Source organism: Lepisosteus platostomus, chromosome 5, assembly GCF_059453375.1.
Source record: "Lepisosteus platostomus isolate fLepPlt1 chromosome 5, fLepPlt1.hap1, whole genome shotgun sequence".
NCBI lineage: Eukaryota > Metazoa > Chordata > Actinopteri > Semionotiformes > Lepisosteidae > Lepisosteus > Lepisosteus platostomus.
Window position 1 is genome coordinate 24,368,909 of NC_142615.1, and position 14,873 is coordinate 24,383,781.

General features: G+C 39.2%; 1 non-coding gene across 1 annotated transcript; it reads left to right on the forward strand.

Moving 5' to 3' along the window:
- Positions 1-1,906: 1,906 nt before the first annotated feature.
- Positions 1,907-1,988, forward strand: trnal-uag (transfer RNA leucine (anticodon UAG)). The gene has a single exon. It is a non-coding gene; the product is annotated as a tRNA-Leu (tRNA).
- Positions 1,989-14,873: the final 12,885 nt, after the last annotated feature.

Here is a 14,873-nt window from a genome sequence, read left to right on the forward strand (position 1 = left end):
TTGGAACAAAATGGTTTTAATTTGCATTCGAAATGAAGCGGAATTTTAGCGCGACACACAAACCCTTTGTCTTTTTTAGATAGTGATTTTTAAACAGATATAAATGTAGAAAACGTGTTTTATTTTAGCACTACAATAGCAGGGTCAGTGGCGTAATGAATAACGCGTCAGGACTTCCATCAGAAAATTATACTGTAGGTTGGACTGCCGTCTGGCTTGTTTCGTTTATACCACTTACATTCTTTTATATAAATGAACTCCACCTGAAAGCTATAGAACACACTTTAGGTAAGTTGTCTGCAGCCTCATGCGAATTTCAACAACTTACCCAAAACACTGTACTGTCTGGAGTTCAGCTCCAGCTCTGAACTCAATTGCAATGAAAAACCATGCGTAACAAAACTGGAGAACAGCTGAACTTGTGCTCAGTTCGGTGATGAGGGTTCAGAACTGTCCTTGTTGTAATTAGCACGAACTGCACAGGCTCTGAATCAGACCATGTCAATTAGTCTGATCAGTGTAGGACACGTTAATGTAGAATTATTAATAGGCTTATTAGTTAGTTAGTTAGTTAGTTCAGGTTTACCCACCTGAACTAATGTAGAATTATTACTTGGTCTGTCTCTTGTTTGTATATAAATGAATGTCTCTGACAACTTAATGTTAGTTTTATGATGTAGGTCAGGCGTTGACATATGCACGAGTATACGAAATGTCTCACTCCTGATTCAACTCATGTTCTATAGGAGATTGGCGATTCCTCCTGTTTCTCGTACAACCATATCAGAACAGAAGACTGTGTCACCCAGCTGTGATTCAAGATCGACTCGCATCTTTATCCCTTTTTTGTTCGTGATCATTATTTTCTTTAGTTATGATCAATATTGAACTTTTTCGAAATGAAATGACAATAATCAAACATGCTGGCAGATTTTTGAAAAGTATTCGGAATTGACAGGGTGCCCCTTTGGAACAGTCGTCAGAAAATGTGAGAAAATGAAAGTTATGTAAGCTCTCACACAAAGCATTGAAGATTGGAATCTGAGTGTAAAAAAGCTACCCGTCTCCCAATGATAGGCAGGGATACACACCATGACTCAAATAGACTCAGCGAACTTTAACACCTATGATATTACGAGTGCTTTGCACGTGTCGAATTTCAAGAAGGAACTACTACAACAGTTGTGGATATAATTCATTACCACCGGCAAAGTCCAATACCGGCAACTTCTGAAAAAATAATGTTCACTCATGGAATTTGGTCTTTGAACGGCTGGCGGGAAAATTCATTTATCCTCCTGTTGCACCCTCAGCTGAAACATGTTAAAATAACAACGCAGATTTGTTGGAGAACCTGACAAGAATTATTGGGTTAGCACTGTATGTATTCTGGTATATTTACTTTAATTTTAATATAAATGAAAACATGCATGCTGTATAATCTATTGTAATTTTAAAATATGTTAGCTGAGGATGCGAGGGGGGCTATTATACCTTGTGAAACACGCAAGGAACTGTAAAAAAGGCTGGTATTTGAAAAAAATTGGCGATCACAAGAAAACCACAATTTATGTGGTATTATCATCAATATCCTTCAAAATCTATGTTCAAATGAAGGATTTAAAGAAACTATGAAAAAAGCAACAGTAATAGCAGAGGATTTTGATTTTTGCTCTTCAAGTCAGTAGATCGACGTAGAGTTGCGCCCCTACAAACAGCACAAAGGATGAAACCCACCTCTTTCGTTATTGCTATGTTTGTGCCGGTGAAAGTAGCATTTGTGCTATTGAAAGCATCTCGGAAGATAAAGTTGCAGTCACTTCCACATGTCATGATATCATCGGACGACAAGAGCTGAAGCCCCCCAGTCCAAGCCAGGAATGTGAGGAAGACAGACATGGAGGAAGGTAGTGTGGCCGAGTGGTCTAAGGCGCTGGATTTAGGCTCCAGTCTCTCTGGGGGCGTGGGTTCGAATCCCACTGCTGCCAAATGTTAGTGTTTTAAGACCTGCAATACGACCAGTAAAAGTGCTTTTTGTTAGGCTGCAGGAGGTGTTTAGAGATAGACTTTCTAAAAGACAGGCTAAACATCAAGGCAGAAAAAATATTTTGTTTTCTCAACAAAAATTCTCTTTGGCATGTTCAGCTTTATGTAGGGAACAACATCTGCCAAGATCACTTTTGAGGCAGTGCACATGATAGTGTACCGGCAAGTACAGTACATTCAATATTGGCTGTGGTGGTGAGCTGCTTTTGTCTGTGAAACTTTTAATTCTTCACGCCGAATCGTTGGCAGGGGTAATAGCTTATCTTTGAACAGAGCGCTCCATCAGAAATACTTTGTTCGTGCTCAAAAGAGATCAGAGGATTAACTTCATGAATTCACATAGCATACCTTACAGGAAAGATTTAAAAGGGGAATTGATTGTGCTACCTGATGTTGTTCCTGTGGTTTCTTTGGATACAAAGGTGAATGTTCTTTGATGTTCTGCTAGAGTATCCACTGGGTGGGTTTTATCGATTAGCTCAGATAGGTCATCAGTGCTCCGTCTCCGGAAAATAATCAGCACTGTTTTTTCCTGTGCTGTCTTTTAAAACATATAAGATCACGAGTTTACAGATTTCTCCAAATAACAACTATACATTTTAACCCAGCGGTTAGCATTCCTTCAATCCAATAGTTTTACTCTAGGTTAAAAGCAGCGCAATATACAGAGAGATGATATTCAAATATTTCAACGTTCTGTTGGATTACCTGTATGGAGATATCGCTCAGAATTCCTAATATGATTTTGAGTTCAGTTTTGCTTTACTACTTTCAGAGTCTTATATTGACCTTGAAGCAGAGAAGTGACATAATCACAAATAGTCTTATTAATATTTCAGTTAAATCTTTTTTTCTGTAGTAACATCAGTTGATATTAATATTAGTCCTGATTTATAATTTTTTGTCATGGTTGATCTTAAATAATTTTGTAATTTGTTTCAGTTTTGAAAAATCATGCAGAGAAGCTACCAAAACTGGTATAGTTCATATAATGATTAATGCAATAGCAGCATTTTGGGTTGAAAACAAAAAGTATATCTTGGTATGAATCCTAACACTTCATAGGCAGCGTTCTAGGACTTCTCGCTTCAGATAAAGTTGTCAATACATCATAGATTTCTACTCAATCAATATCAGCAGTGTTATCACTACCGAACGCTAAATATAGATCCTGGCAATACTTCGTGAGATCTTCGTAAGAAAATCCCAAATACTACGGAAGGAATCAAATTTATATGTTTCTTTGGATCGAGAAGATGATCATTATGAGACTCAAAACATGCCTGTCTTTTCTTTTTTCGAGGACAAATGGATTATTGAGGTGTAAAGATGGGTTCAAAACCAAAATCACCTGCTATCGCTGCTGTTTCTTCAAATCCTTCAACTGATCATCGATATCGAGGAATAATATATAGTTTCTTCAAATCCTTCAACTGATCATCGACATAGAGAAATAATATTATACAATTGTGGTTTTCTGTTAATTGCCAATTTGACTGTAATTACATCTTCGTTTACAGATGTCTTGCATGTATCACAAGGTATAATAGTCGTCGTGCGTCCTCAGTTAAAATGTACGACAAAAGTACAACATTTATGGTTACATCCATATTAAAATGAAGGTAAATATACCAAGATATTAAAATACAATTGTACAGTCCTAACTTAATAATGCCTGTGAAGTTTTCCAACAAATCCGAACTGTAATTTTGAAATATTATAGCTGAGAATGAAAAGAGAGTACAAAGATCAAATTCAATGAGTGAAAATGCACCAGTAGTTCTCTAAACTGAGTTTCTTCCCTGAAATGACTTGCTTGCGAAGCACCAAGCAGCCTTGAACGGATCGCGGAAATCAAATATACAGTACAGATGGATTCAGAGTGTGCTTTCCAACTTTTGTGCAACAATTACCTTTGATAGGGTGGAGTTGTCTTCGCAATCTGGGTTAAATAAAAAGGAGTGACGTCAGTGTTAAACAGCTTTCCTTCTTGGAGAACAACGGTTGTGTTCCATATTTCTAATTATTTTGGTTTCAAGATCGCAATTTAGTGTGAAACATAAAAGCTAGCTGGATAAGCTTTATTAATTTCCCTCATGGGATCAATAAAGTATCTACAGCAGTGGTTCTCAAACTTTTTGGACCAAGTACCACCCCTAATCCAACCAAAGCATCCAAGTACCACCTACAAGTCATCATCTCATAGGAACCCCACAAATAAATATTATAATAATGAACTTTATTTGATATAGCGCCTTTAAAGGTGGCTTCTCAAAGTATTTTACAGAAAAAAAACATTAACAACAACTAATAAAAAAGCACCATTTCAGTGAGAAGGGTGAGCCTATTTAGTTGAGCAAAGGAGATGTGAATTAATTTTTCGAGCCTTGATACAATTCACAACAGAGTCTAACAGATATTAAATCGCCAGGCATTTTCTTGACGGCAAAGGTCTCGCGGTGGATGTTGTAATGCGTACATTAATTTCTGGAGCAACCTCTCTAATTCGTGCAACTGCACCGTTATGTCGGCTTGTCATTGCTCTAGCACTGTCTGTACAAACTCAGACGCATTTTATCAAGTCGAGGCCATTCTCTTCGAAAAATTCATTCAGAAGCTGAAATATGTGCTCTCCTGTAGTTCCTGTTGGTAGCGGTTTACAGAACAGAAAGTCTTCATGGGACATACCCTCAAACTCGTATCTAACGTAAACGAGCAAATTGGCCAAATCGACTACAGACTCATCTAATTGCAGTGAAAAACATCTGCTCATCTTAACGCGCTCTATCAGTGTACTTTTGATATAATTCTTCATTTCAATAATTCTATGAAAGACTGTGTCTTTCAGGGGGAGGGGGGCAGCAGGTCGAGCTGTTTAGCAGCTTTTTCTCCACACATAATACGTGTCAGCTCTTTTGCCAACGGTAAATAAGGTTCTTCAAAAATAGTGTAGCTTACCTGCTTTAGCAATCCACAAGCTTGCATTTTTCCGCGTTTCTGTTTTTATTTCCGTATTTAAAGTTTTTATTTCATGCGCATGGGAGCGAAACACAGAGACGCTTGGTGTATTTTTCTCAAATTCGAACAGTTCTTAAATATTTTTCTGTTATCACTCTTTCGTGTGCTCACAAGATTGCCTGCGTTCGTAGCACGTATTTCTATGCATTCCTGTGTTTACAATGTTGGCATTGTTCCAAAATCACGCACATTCTCCTTTCTCCCTATTTGCTGGAGATACAATAGCTTTTTTTAAATACAATTGGTCACTTGCATCCGTAGCACGCATTCCTATAGAGTGGTATAGAATTACAGAGTATCTCTTGTGTCCACTGAAGTATTAGCATGCACTGTATCGTAGTACGTAGGCTGCGTATTCGACACGTATTAAAATACAAAATATGAAAACCCGTCCCGATTTTTCAGTGCACACTACACAGTTCCAGGGTCATTTGGCGTACCACCTGGTGGCACTCCACGTACCACTGCCAGTACGCGTACCACAGTTTGAGAACCACTGATCTACAGTATCTATAAATCTCTTACACGTCATTTACAATGGCTTTTCAACTAATAGCCCGTGCAGGGATCAAACCCTAGCTATTGGTACAGTACGAGTTGCGTAAGGCTCTGTAACGCGCAGATGAGAAACTAACCTCTACTTCTTCATTATATACACAGTGAGCTATATATGCGAGCTTACTGCCTCCTACGGGCTCTGTATTTGATTGCGGTACAAGACCGGCCGTGGAGATAAAGTGAGACGGGTGTGTACATTAAAAGGCTCATAGTGTCCCTGGGAGGGCTCAAACCACCACCCTTTTGGTTAACAACCGAACCACAAAGACTCATGTACAGCTTAACACTTCTCGGTCTCAGTGAAAGTGATACACTCCGTAAAATTTCCAGAGATTCATTTATTTTTAAAGGAAAATCACCAACAGCGGCCGAGATCTACTGGAGTTTTTTCATTCTATACTGCGATTTCTGAAGGGTACTCTGTGAAAATACGAGTTTTGACGAGAAGGGATGGACATATAAGGTCAAAAGGCTTGGGGAATTGAACTTTAAGGTGAAGACTGCGGGTTCAGTAGCAGCAGAACCTGATCAGTATCAGTTGACTCCGATATACTTTGAAAATGAACTTGGGGATTTAGAGTCAGACGTGCTACCGTTGCACCATGGGGTACTTAATTAAAAAAAAAATAGAAAAAAAATCAGTGTTCCTGGATCTGTAATTGAGAACAACACCTGCACAAGAGCTGCGCAGGAAGAATTAAATGTGGTCTGGGATGAAGAGACTCTCTTCGGAAGAGCGGCGCTCTTCACAGGAGATTTTTTTTTGTGAAGTTGATTTGTCTCCTTTGGGAAATTCAAAGGTGCTGATAGCCGTGGCGCAAAGGTAGCATATCTGACTCCAGATCAGAAGGCTGCATGTTCAAATCACATTGAGGTCTGCTTTTCGTTTTTCAGGTTCTGCTCGTCCTAAACACGGAATTCACACCATGTAGTTGAGTTCTATCTGTACACCACATAGATAATCTAAACAAAATAGAGCCCTACTGGACATACAGTTAGGATCTCACACAGCGAATACCCTTGAACACAAGAGAGAAGGCACAGTTCACATCTGCGAAACATCACATCCGTCTTAAGAGAGAGCTACATCAGAGAATGGAATCCCGGAAGTTTCAAATAACTTCTTTTAATACAGGTTCAAGCAAACCTGAAAGTTAGGGAGTTTCCGGACACTTTTGTTTTATTAAAAAGTGTCTGAAGCCTGAAAATGTAATTTGAAAAAAAAAACCGCTATTGGACATTAGCAGGTACTTTTTGTAACGATTTGCTATTTCATGCTGGAAAACAAAGGAAACAGACCCAATGTTTGCTTTTAGGTGCGGTTCATTACATAATAGACATCTATTACTGAGGAGCTTGAATAAAATTTACACGAGCCAGGTAGAAGTCGAACCTACAATCTTATGATTCAAAATCAGATGCGTTATTTATTAAACTGCTGGTATTTCACATAACCGGGATTCCCCCATAGTGTGCTCAGCGTCGCTACTAGTAATATACCGCCCCGTCTAAAATTTCAAAGTGAGAAACATGTGTTTTCCGATTTTTTATGATTTTTAAAATATTATTTCTTTAAATCAGACAAAGGGTTTATGTTTCGCACTGGAATTCCGATTGATTGAGAATTCAAAGAAAGACTGTTTTCTTCCACAACACCGTATAATTATTACATCCACCAGACTCTCCAACTTCTCCAGACTTTGGTGGGTGAGCATTTACTCCGATAAATTAGGTCACGTATCATGTTAAATCACCTCTTCTCAACACAACATTTCCTGGTGCACGTTTTCTCTATGAAAAAAAAGACATTTTTCCCTTGCACGATTTCTCGTTTTTTTATCAAAGCGTACAGAAATAAAAAAGAAGAAGAAATAGTGTTGCAAAAGAACTCTGTCGCCCTTGGGAGATGTCAAACGCATTGGACATGAAAAATGCCGGATAAAAGCCAGTTCTCTTCGTTTCTCAGTGTCGGGGCTGCTACTGTATGTAAAAGAGGCAATTTGCTCTGAGAGCAGGTACAGCGCTTTCTGAACGCAGATGTCTCAGAGCGGTGTGTCCAAGCGGCTGTAAAAGGTGAAGGTTGTCCTGTCACCGTAGCCTAGTTGGTTAAAGTGCATCTTTATTAAAGAAAAGAACTGCGGTTTGAATCCCAGCCGTGTATTTCTTCCTATCTTGTAGTACAGAACGTATCATTTCGGGCAATCACAAAGGGCTTGATTTCGTTAAAAGCATGTGTTCATTTCCTTTCTGGAAAACTTGTTTTTGATGAAATTCACACAGCTTGTGAAACATGAAATTCAGTTCTTGGTTATCAGTGCAGAAGAAATATTACCGGCTGGCAAAATAAACGGTAAGAGATTTTTTTTTTTTGATTCGAGAAGAGACTCCACCAGTCAGTCTCTGTGGCGCAATCAGTTAGCGTGTTTAGCTATTAACCGAAAGGTTGGTGGTTCAAGTCCACCCAGGGATGGGTTTCTTCTGTGATGTAAACATTGTTTTCACATAGGTCGATTGGATTTCTCAGCTAAACCATAGCCATTTTAATATTTGTAGGAAATGTGACTGTTCAACACTTGTCAAAAATGTCCAATAATGCCCAACATCGCAACTCCCCAGAAAACCATATTCACCCAAGAAAAATGATCGTTGAATCGTCATTTATACTCCCGTCACATCCTCTGCTGAAATATTTTAAAAATACAATGCAGATTTGTTTGAGAACTTGACAAGCATTGTTTTGTTAGCACTGTGCAGTTGGATTTTGATATTTGGACATATTTACCTTAATTTTAAACTGTAAATACTGTACAATCTATTTTAATTGTGTTGTAATATTAAAATATGTTAGCTGAGGATGCAAAGGGGTGAAAGGGAAAGGTCAGAGGGTATAGTAACAACAAGGTTAGGATTGGTGGAGGTGGTAGGGGTGTTGATGGTTTTTCTCTGTAGAGGATGATTGAGTTTTTTATCCTTCTCTGAAGTGAGAAACTGGAAGAGTGCAGTTGAGAGATCTGATGAGGTTAGTTATAAAAGGAAGTTGATGTGGAGCTGTTAGCCGTAAGAATTCCTTAATGTCTTTGATGTTGTCATCAAAAATAAACTGCAGTAAGCAAAGATAAAAAGAAAATTATCTGTGCATACTGCCCTGTCTTTCTAACACCTGAAGAAGGCTCCATGGCCAACACGTCGTGTTTCCTTTCTTCTCTTTTCAGCATGGAATAACCCTTTACTTGTTCCTTTGCAGCCTACGCATGCTGACGCAGCTACTCACCTGATATTTAACATTCCTATAATCACAACTATGAATGTCCACTGTGGGTATTTTTTCCATGATTATTTATTCTATCATTGGAGCATATTTTATGTCATACCGAAGTGTCATAATCACCGAATTTTTTTTTTCATTTAGAAAGTCAGAAAATGATAAATCACTATGAATTGCATTAAGCCTGTTCTGATCTAGAGTTTCTATATACTTTAACATGCCATGTTCACAATGTCACAACTCAGAAATGCAACAGTGAAGTGTTGTAATTACCAATGTACATAGTGTTGGAACATTGAGATGTTTTGGTAATGAGGAAGGAGGGACATGCCATGTTCACAGGGTCATATTTGAAAAATTTCCTAAAGTTCAGGATTTTGATAGTCTGTTCCATTGTCTCTCACACCTCAGTGTCAGAATTTTTAGATGTTTTTATAACCAGGGGGTAGGTTTATAGCAAGAAGCAGGAAGTGCCATCACCCGTTGCTCATCCTCGGTTAACCATATATTCTCATATGCCATGTTCTAAATGTCCCATTTATATTAAAAAGTTCTTGTAAAATGCAAGATTTTAAGACTTTTTATGATCAGAAGGCAAGGTCGTGGTAAATATGCAGAAAGTGCCTGTGAACTTATGTTTTGCCTTTGTCTTATTTACTTATTGTGTTTGTGTTATTGTGAGTTTTGAAAATTGGTTTACAATTTTCTGAAATGTGTTTCACACAAAAATGTTATTTGGATAGTCACTACTTACATATTCCCATTTACTGAGGATAAATACAGTAATCCATCCTGATTAGTACTTTTAAAAATTACTGTAAAGAGCCATCTACAGGCGAAAGGCGGCATAACAACACAGCAGCAGCATTAAAGGCAGAAGAAGAAGCTGGCGAATAAGAAGCCAGCTTCAGCCTCGTTAATGCAATACCATTGGGTGAGGTGGAAAAATATTTCTTGCTCTGAATCCTAACATTTTTATAGGAGGTGTTCTAGTACTTCTTGCCTCAGATAAAATTGCCAATACACTTAATTTCTACTCCATCAATATCAGCAGCGTTATCGGTACTGAGTCCTAAATGTACGTCCTGTCATCATATAAAATGTCAAAAGATTCGACTGCATTCAACTGATCAAATTTCTCTTCGATGACAGTTATAATTTTATCCAAAATACATCCGAAACAAATTTGCACTGTTTTTTTTTTTTAATCCAGAAGAGCATCATCATGACTCAAAACATACCTGTTTTTTCTTCTTTCCAGGAGGAAGGATTGTTCAGATTCAAACATTGGTCCAAAATCAATGTACTCTCCTATCGCTGTTGCTTCTTTAAATCATTCATTTGAACGTCGATATTGAGGGATGATATCGTACAAATTGTGGTTTTCTTTTAAAGCAAATTATATTAAAATATGAGCCTCTGTTATAGTTGTCTTGGAAGTTTCGGAAGGTATAATAGACCCCCTTGTGCCCTCAGCTAAAATATGATAAAATACAACAAAATGTATTTACATAGAACAGCATTTATGGTTACATGTATATTACAATTAAGATAAATATACAAAAGTATTAAAATACAAATGTACAGTCCTAGCATAATCATGCTGTCCAACTGTCTTTTTTGCTTGTCAAGTTCTCCAACAAATCTGTGTCGTAATTTTAAATATTCTAACTAAGGATGCATCGAGAGCATAAATGAATTCTTCTGCTAGCCGTTCGAAGGTCAAAGTCCTTGGCTGAATATGATGTCCTTGAATGTTGGTCATTATTGGCCATTCCCAGTGATATTGACTTACATACTTAATTGTTTAACAAAAACATTCACATTTCTTGCAAATATCAAGTGGGTTAAGGTTTTGCTAAGAAATCCGAATAAGTAGAGATGAGGTTTACATTGCAATAATGAGAAGTGCATTTCTGGGTGGGCTCAAACCACTTACCTTTTAATTAACAGAGACTCACGTGTGTCCTTTTCTCCATTTGCAAGCTTAAAAAAAAGAAAATAATGCTTTTTTCTTACCAGCCTGCGATATACAAGGCAAGATTTGTATTTCATCTTTAACAAGCTGTATGAATTTCATGAAAAGCAAGTTGTTCCAGAAAGAAAATGAAAACTTGCGTTAAACAAAATCAAGCTGTACGTAATCATCCATAGTGATACATTTTGTAAGACAAGACAGGAAGAAAAGCACTGCTGGGATTTAAGCATCTCCTGTTTAAGAGGAAAGCATGTTAACCAAATCAGCCAAAGTGCCCTCAGTGTATCAACACCATGTCTGAGTCAGTGATTGCAGCTGACTGTCACTGGAGGACAGTTCATCGTGAACAAGTCAGCCTGCATAATGAGGGGGAAGAGACTGACTTCTGTGATGCAGTATCGACAGATACTAACCTTCTGTCCAACTGTTCTCTGCTGCATTCTGGAGTAGCAGGTAAATATTGGTTTCCATGCGTGTGTAGGGGTTTTGTGTATTTACTGGGACAATTATTTATTGTAGCAGTAAGTCACAAAATGATTCTTTGATGGCTATTAGAAAACCGACTTTGCGGGTTAACTCATTAACGCTCACACACAGATACTAATACACTTATTAATACATAAAATGTGCATATAAACATAACATATCTTAAGAGTGTGGGTTAGCAGAATACAAAAGGTATATATTAAATCATGAAGAGTTCCAAACCAAGAGGGACATACATTCAGTATACCATTCATTTAGACTGTTTCGTAAATGAACTGGGATTACAACTTCTACACTAGATACTCAAAAGCAAGTACATCACTCATAGGTATTAGATTGATATCAATTGTGGTTGAGGTAACAATTGAATTCTCGAGCTGTAATGCAGAATGTTGAATACTCATCCGATCTGTGTGGATTCAGATCTCCCGCAGACACAAAGAAGCAGTGGCAGGCTGTTGTTGTGTGCAATCGGCACTCTCTGGCTCGGTGCCAGGCAGTGGCCGGTGCGGCTGGTGAGAAGGAGAGGAGGGAGAGATTCCTGCTGCGATGCGCTGCTGATGCTCTTTGAAGACCGGCTAGTTAGTGTTGGCTGAAACTAGCAGAGCTTGTGCACATGGAAAGTGACTACGGGTCCAAGCCAATCACACTCTTTAGATGGGAAGAAAACTAGTTCGTTCCCGATGTAGCGCTAGTCCTGAATCCTGAGATTCAGCTGTCGACAGTTCCAACCGTAGTTCACTCGTTGATCAGGCGAGCTTTGAAGGTGGAGTACCCGTGGTTCACGGGGCTTGCTGCTGGGCTAACCTCGGGCGGATCCTTTGGTTATGCGTGGGCAACCTCCGTTCTCGACTCTTAAAACAAAGTTAAGTCCTGGCACTCGGACACACTGGCCGTCACGTGATTGTCCGAGCTGAGTCTGAGAACGTCCTGGAGGGGCACCTTCTGGGCATCGTGCTGCCTGTTTTATCTGGAGGAACTACGGTAGTTCAGTGGCTTAAAGTTCCGCGGGCATTCGAGACCCACGTGGGGTTACCCTGCCTTACCAGTTCCTGATTGGCTGATTGAGGTGGAGGATGAGTAACAGTGACCTCTGACCTTAGGGTTGTAAAACTTGGGATGAACCTCTCCCATGGAATCTCCCAGACAGTAAGGCGCCAGAGATGACCACTTATTAGGGTGGCTGGTGAATCTCAGCCTTGGGAGCTGTTCCTTATCAGGAAACTCTATCAGCTAGAAAAACACCTTAAATGTGAACCAGATGGAATGGCCTCTCTGTATCCAGCTGCACTGAGATGAGGGAGAGAGGGACTGGCAAGGGAGCAGCAAACTTAATTCCTGTATTTTAAATATGCCTTGCCGCTACAGAAGTGTCCTTAGAAGAAAAACATCTTCTATGATAGTGGTACAGTCCATCACACCCCTCCTATAGCCTTTCAAAGAGAAAAAAAACTGACAACATGTCTATGTGTGGTAATCAACCAGGTCTTACAAACATTCTTAAACCCTTCCACCTCCTTTCATCGCAAATGATTTGTACATGTTAGAAGGTTAATTTTGGCTTCTGATATTATGGTGGATTAAGAGTCCTGAAATCTTTGTAGAAGTACAAAGATGAAAGAAAGGGCAGTGTAATCATGGCCAAGAGAAGGCAAATGTTGGACTATCTGCTTGGATTGAATGGAGCAAAACGTAGGCAACTCCTTGAGCAGAACCTGCTTCATCCTTCAGACTGGGGTTTCTGAAGATCTGTACATTTGAACTTTCAAAGTGACTAAAGTAAAGGAGTTTTCCCTTTTTACCACATAATTCCCACAGATCAACACTAACAGAGAGCCTAATTCCAGACAGGATTCAATCACTGTCTCTCAGGCATCCCAGCAGTGGATTTCATGACTTCAGAAAGCCATCTTCACCAGTGGAGAACTCAATGCTCTGAGGTTTACTGGCAGAGTCTCACACTGGGTAATGTTAGATGTTGATAAATAATGTCCTATGGAATTCTACTATTGATAAATTCTACTATGGAACTGCGATGTGTCTTGAAAAAAATCTTCTATGATAGTGGTACAGTCCAGCACAGCCTTTAAAAGAGAAAAAAAAACAAGGTAAGTCTGTGGTGTAATCAACTAGGTCTTGCAAACATACTTAACCTCTTCCAGCTACCAACATTACAAATGCTGTTTACACATTAGATGGTTATTTTTGGCTTCTGATATTATGGTGGATAAAGAGCCCTGGAATCTTTGTAGAAGGACAAAAGAAGGAAAGAAAGGGCAGTGTAACCATGGCCAAGAGAAGGGAAATGTTGGGGAGAGCTTTTTTCACTTTTTATCATTGTTTTTCCAGCCCAACAAAGATCAACATATATGAGCAGGCGTCCTGTGCCAAATCCAATCTGCCTTCCTTCCAATCATACAGGAATGTGAGTGAATTAAATATTGACATATGAAAATACACAAAAATATGCAATCACACTGTAGTGTGCTTTCTGAAGGCACCAGTTCTGTAGGGTTTGGGCATTTACTGGGACAATTATTAATTGTAGCAGTAAATCACAAAATTGATTCTTTTGATGGCTTTAGAATCCAACCATGCGACATAACTCAAACAACGCACACACACAGGTACTAATACACGAGGATACATTTATTAATACATAGAATATGCATATAAACCTAACAGATCTTATCGAGAGGGTTATCAGAATACAAAAGGTATATATTCAATCAGATACAAAGTGTTACACATATCAAAAGGACATACGTTCAATATATCATTCATTTAGACCGTTTCGTAAATGAACTTGGTTATAACTTCTACATTAGATACTCAAAACAAGTACATAACTCTTAGGAATTAAATTGATATCAACTGGTTGGGATAACAATTGAATTCTCGAGCAGTAATGCAGTGAAGTTGAATACTCATCCAATCTCTGGGGATTCAGATATCCTGCGGACTCAAAGAAACAGTTGCAGGCTGTTGCTGTCCAATCCGCGCTCTCTGGTTCGGTGCCAGGCTGTGCTGTGCGGCTTGCGACGGTGCGCTGCTGATGCTCACTGACCGGCTAGTTAGTGTTGGCTTTAACTAGCAAAGTTTGCGCACAGGAGAAAAGATGACTGTGGGTCCCAGCAAGTCAGGAAGAAGACCAGTTCGTTCCTGATGAAGCGCTAGTTCTGAATAGTGATTCAGCTGTCCACAGTTCCAACCTGTTCACGAGGCCTGCTACTGGTGCTAACCTTGGGTGGATCCTCTGGTTACTCTCTGGCAACCTCCGCTCTAGACTCTTAGAACAAAGGAAAGTTCTGGCACTCGGACACACTGGCCGTTCCGTGGTTGTCTGGGCTGAGTCTCAGGATGGTCAGGAGGCGCTCTGTGAGAATGTCCTGCCCTTGGGAGCCTTCTGCTCCTGGGCCGTCCTGCCCTGGAATTCTCCTTTGAATTCCCTTTAGAAAAGTCCACAGAATTCTCCTGAATCTTACTACAGGCTCTCTGTGTTTCTTGTTTTTACCTGGAGGA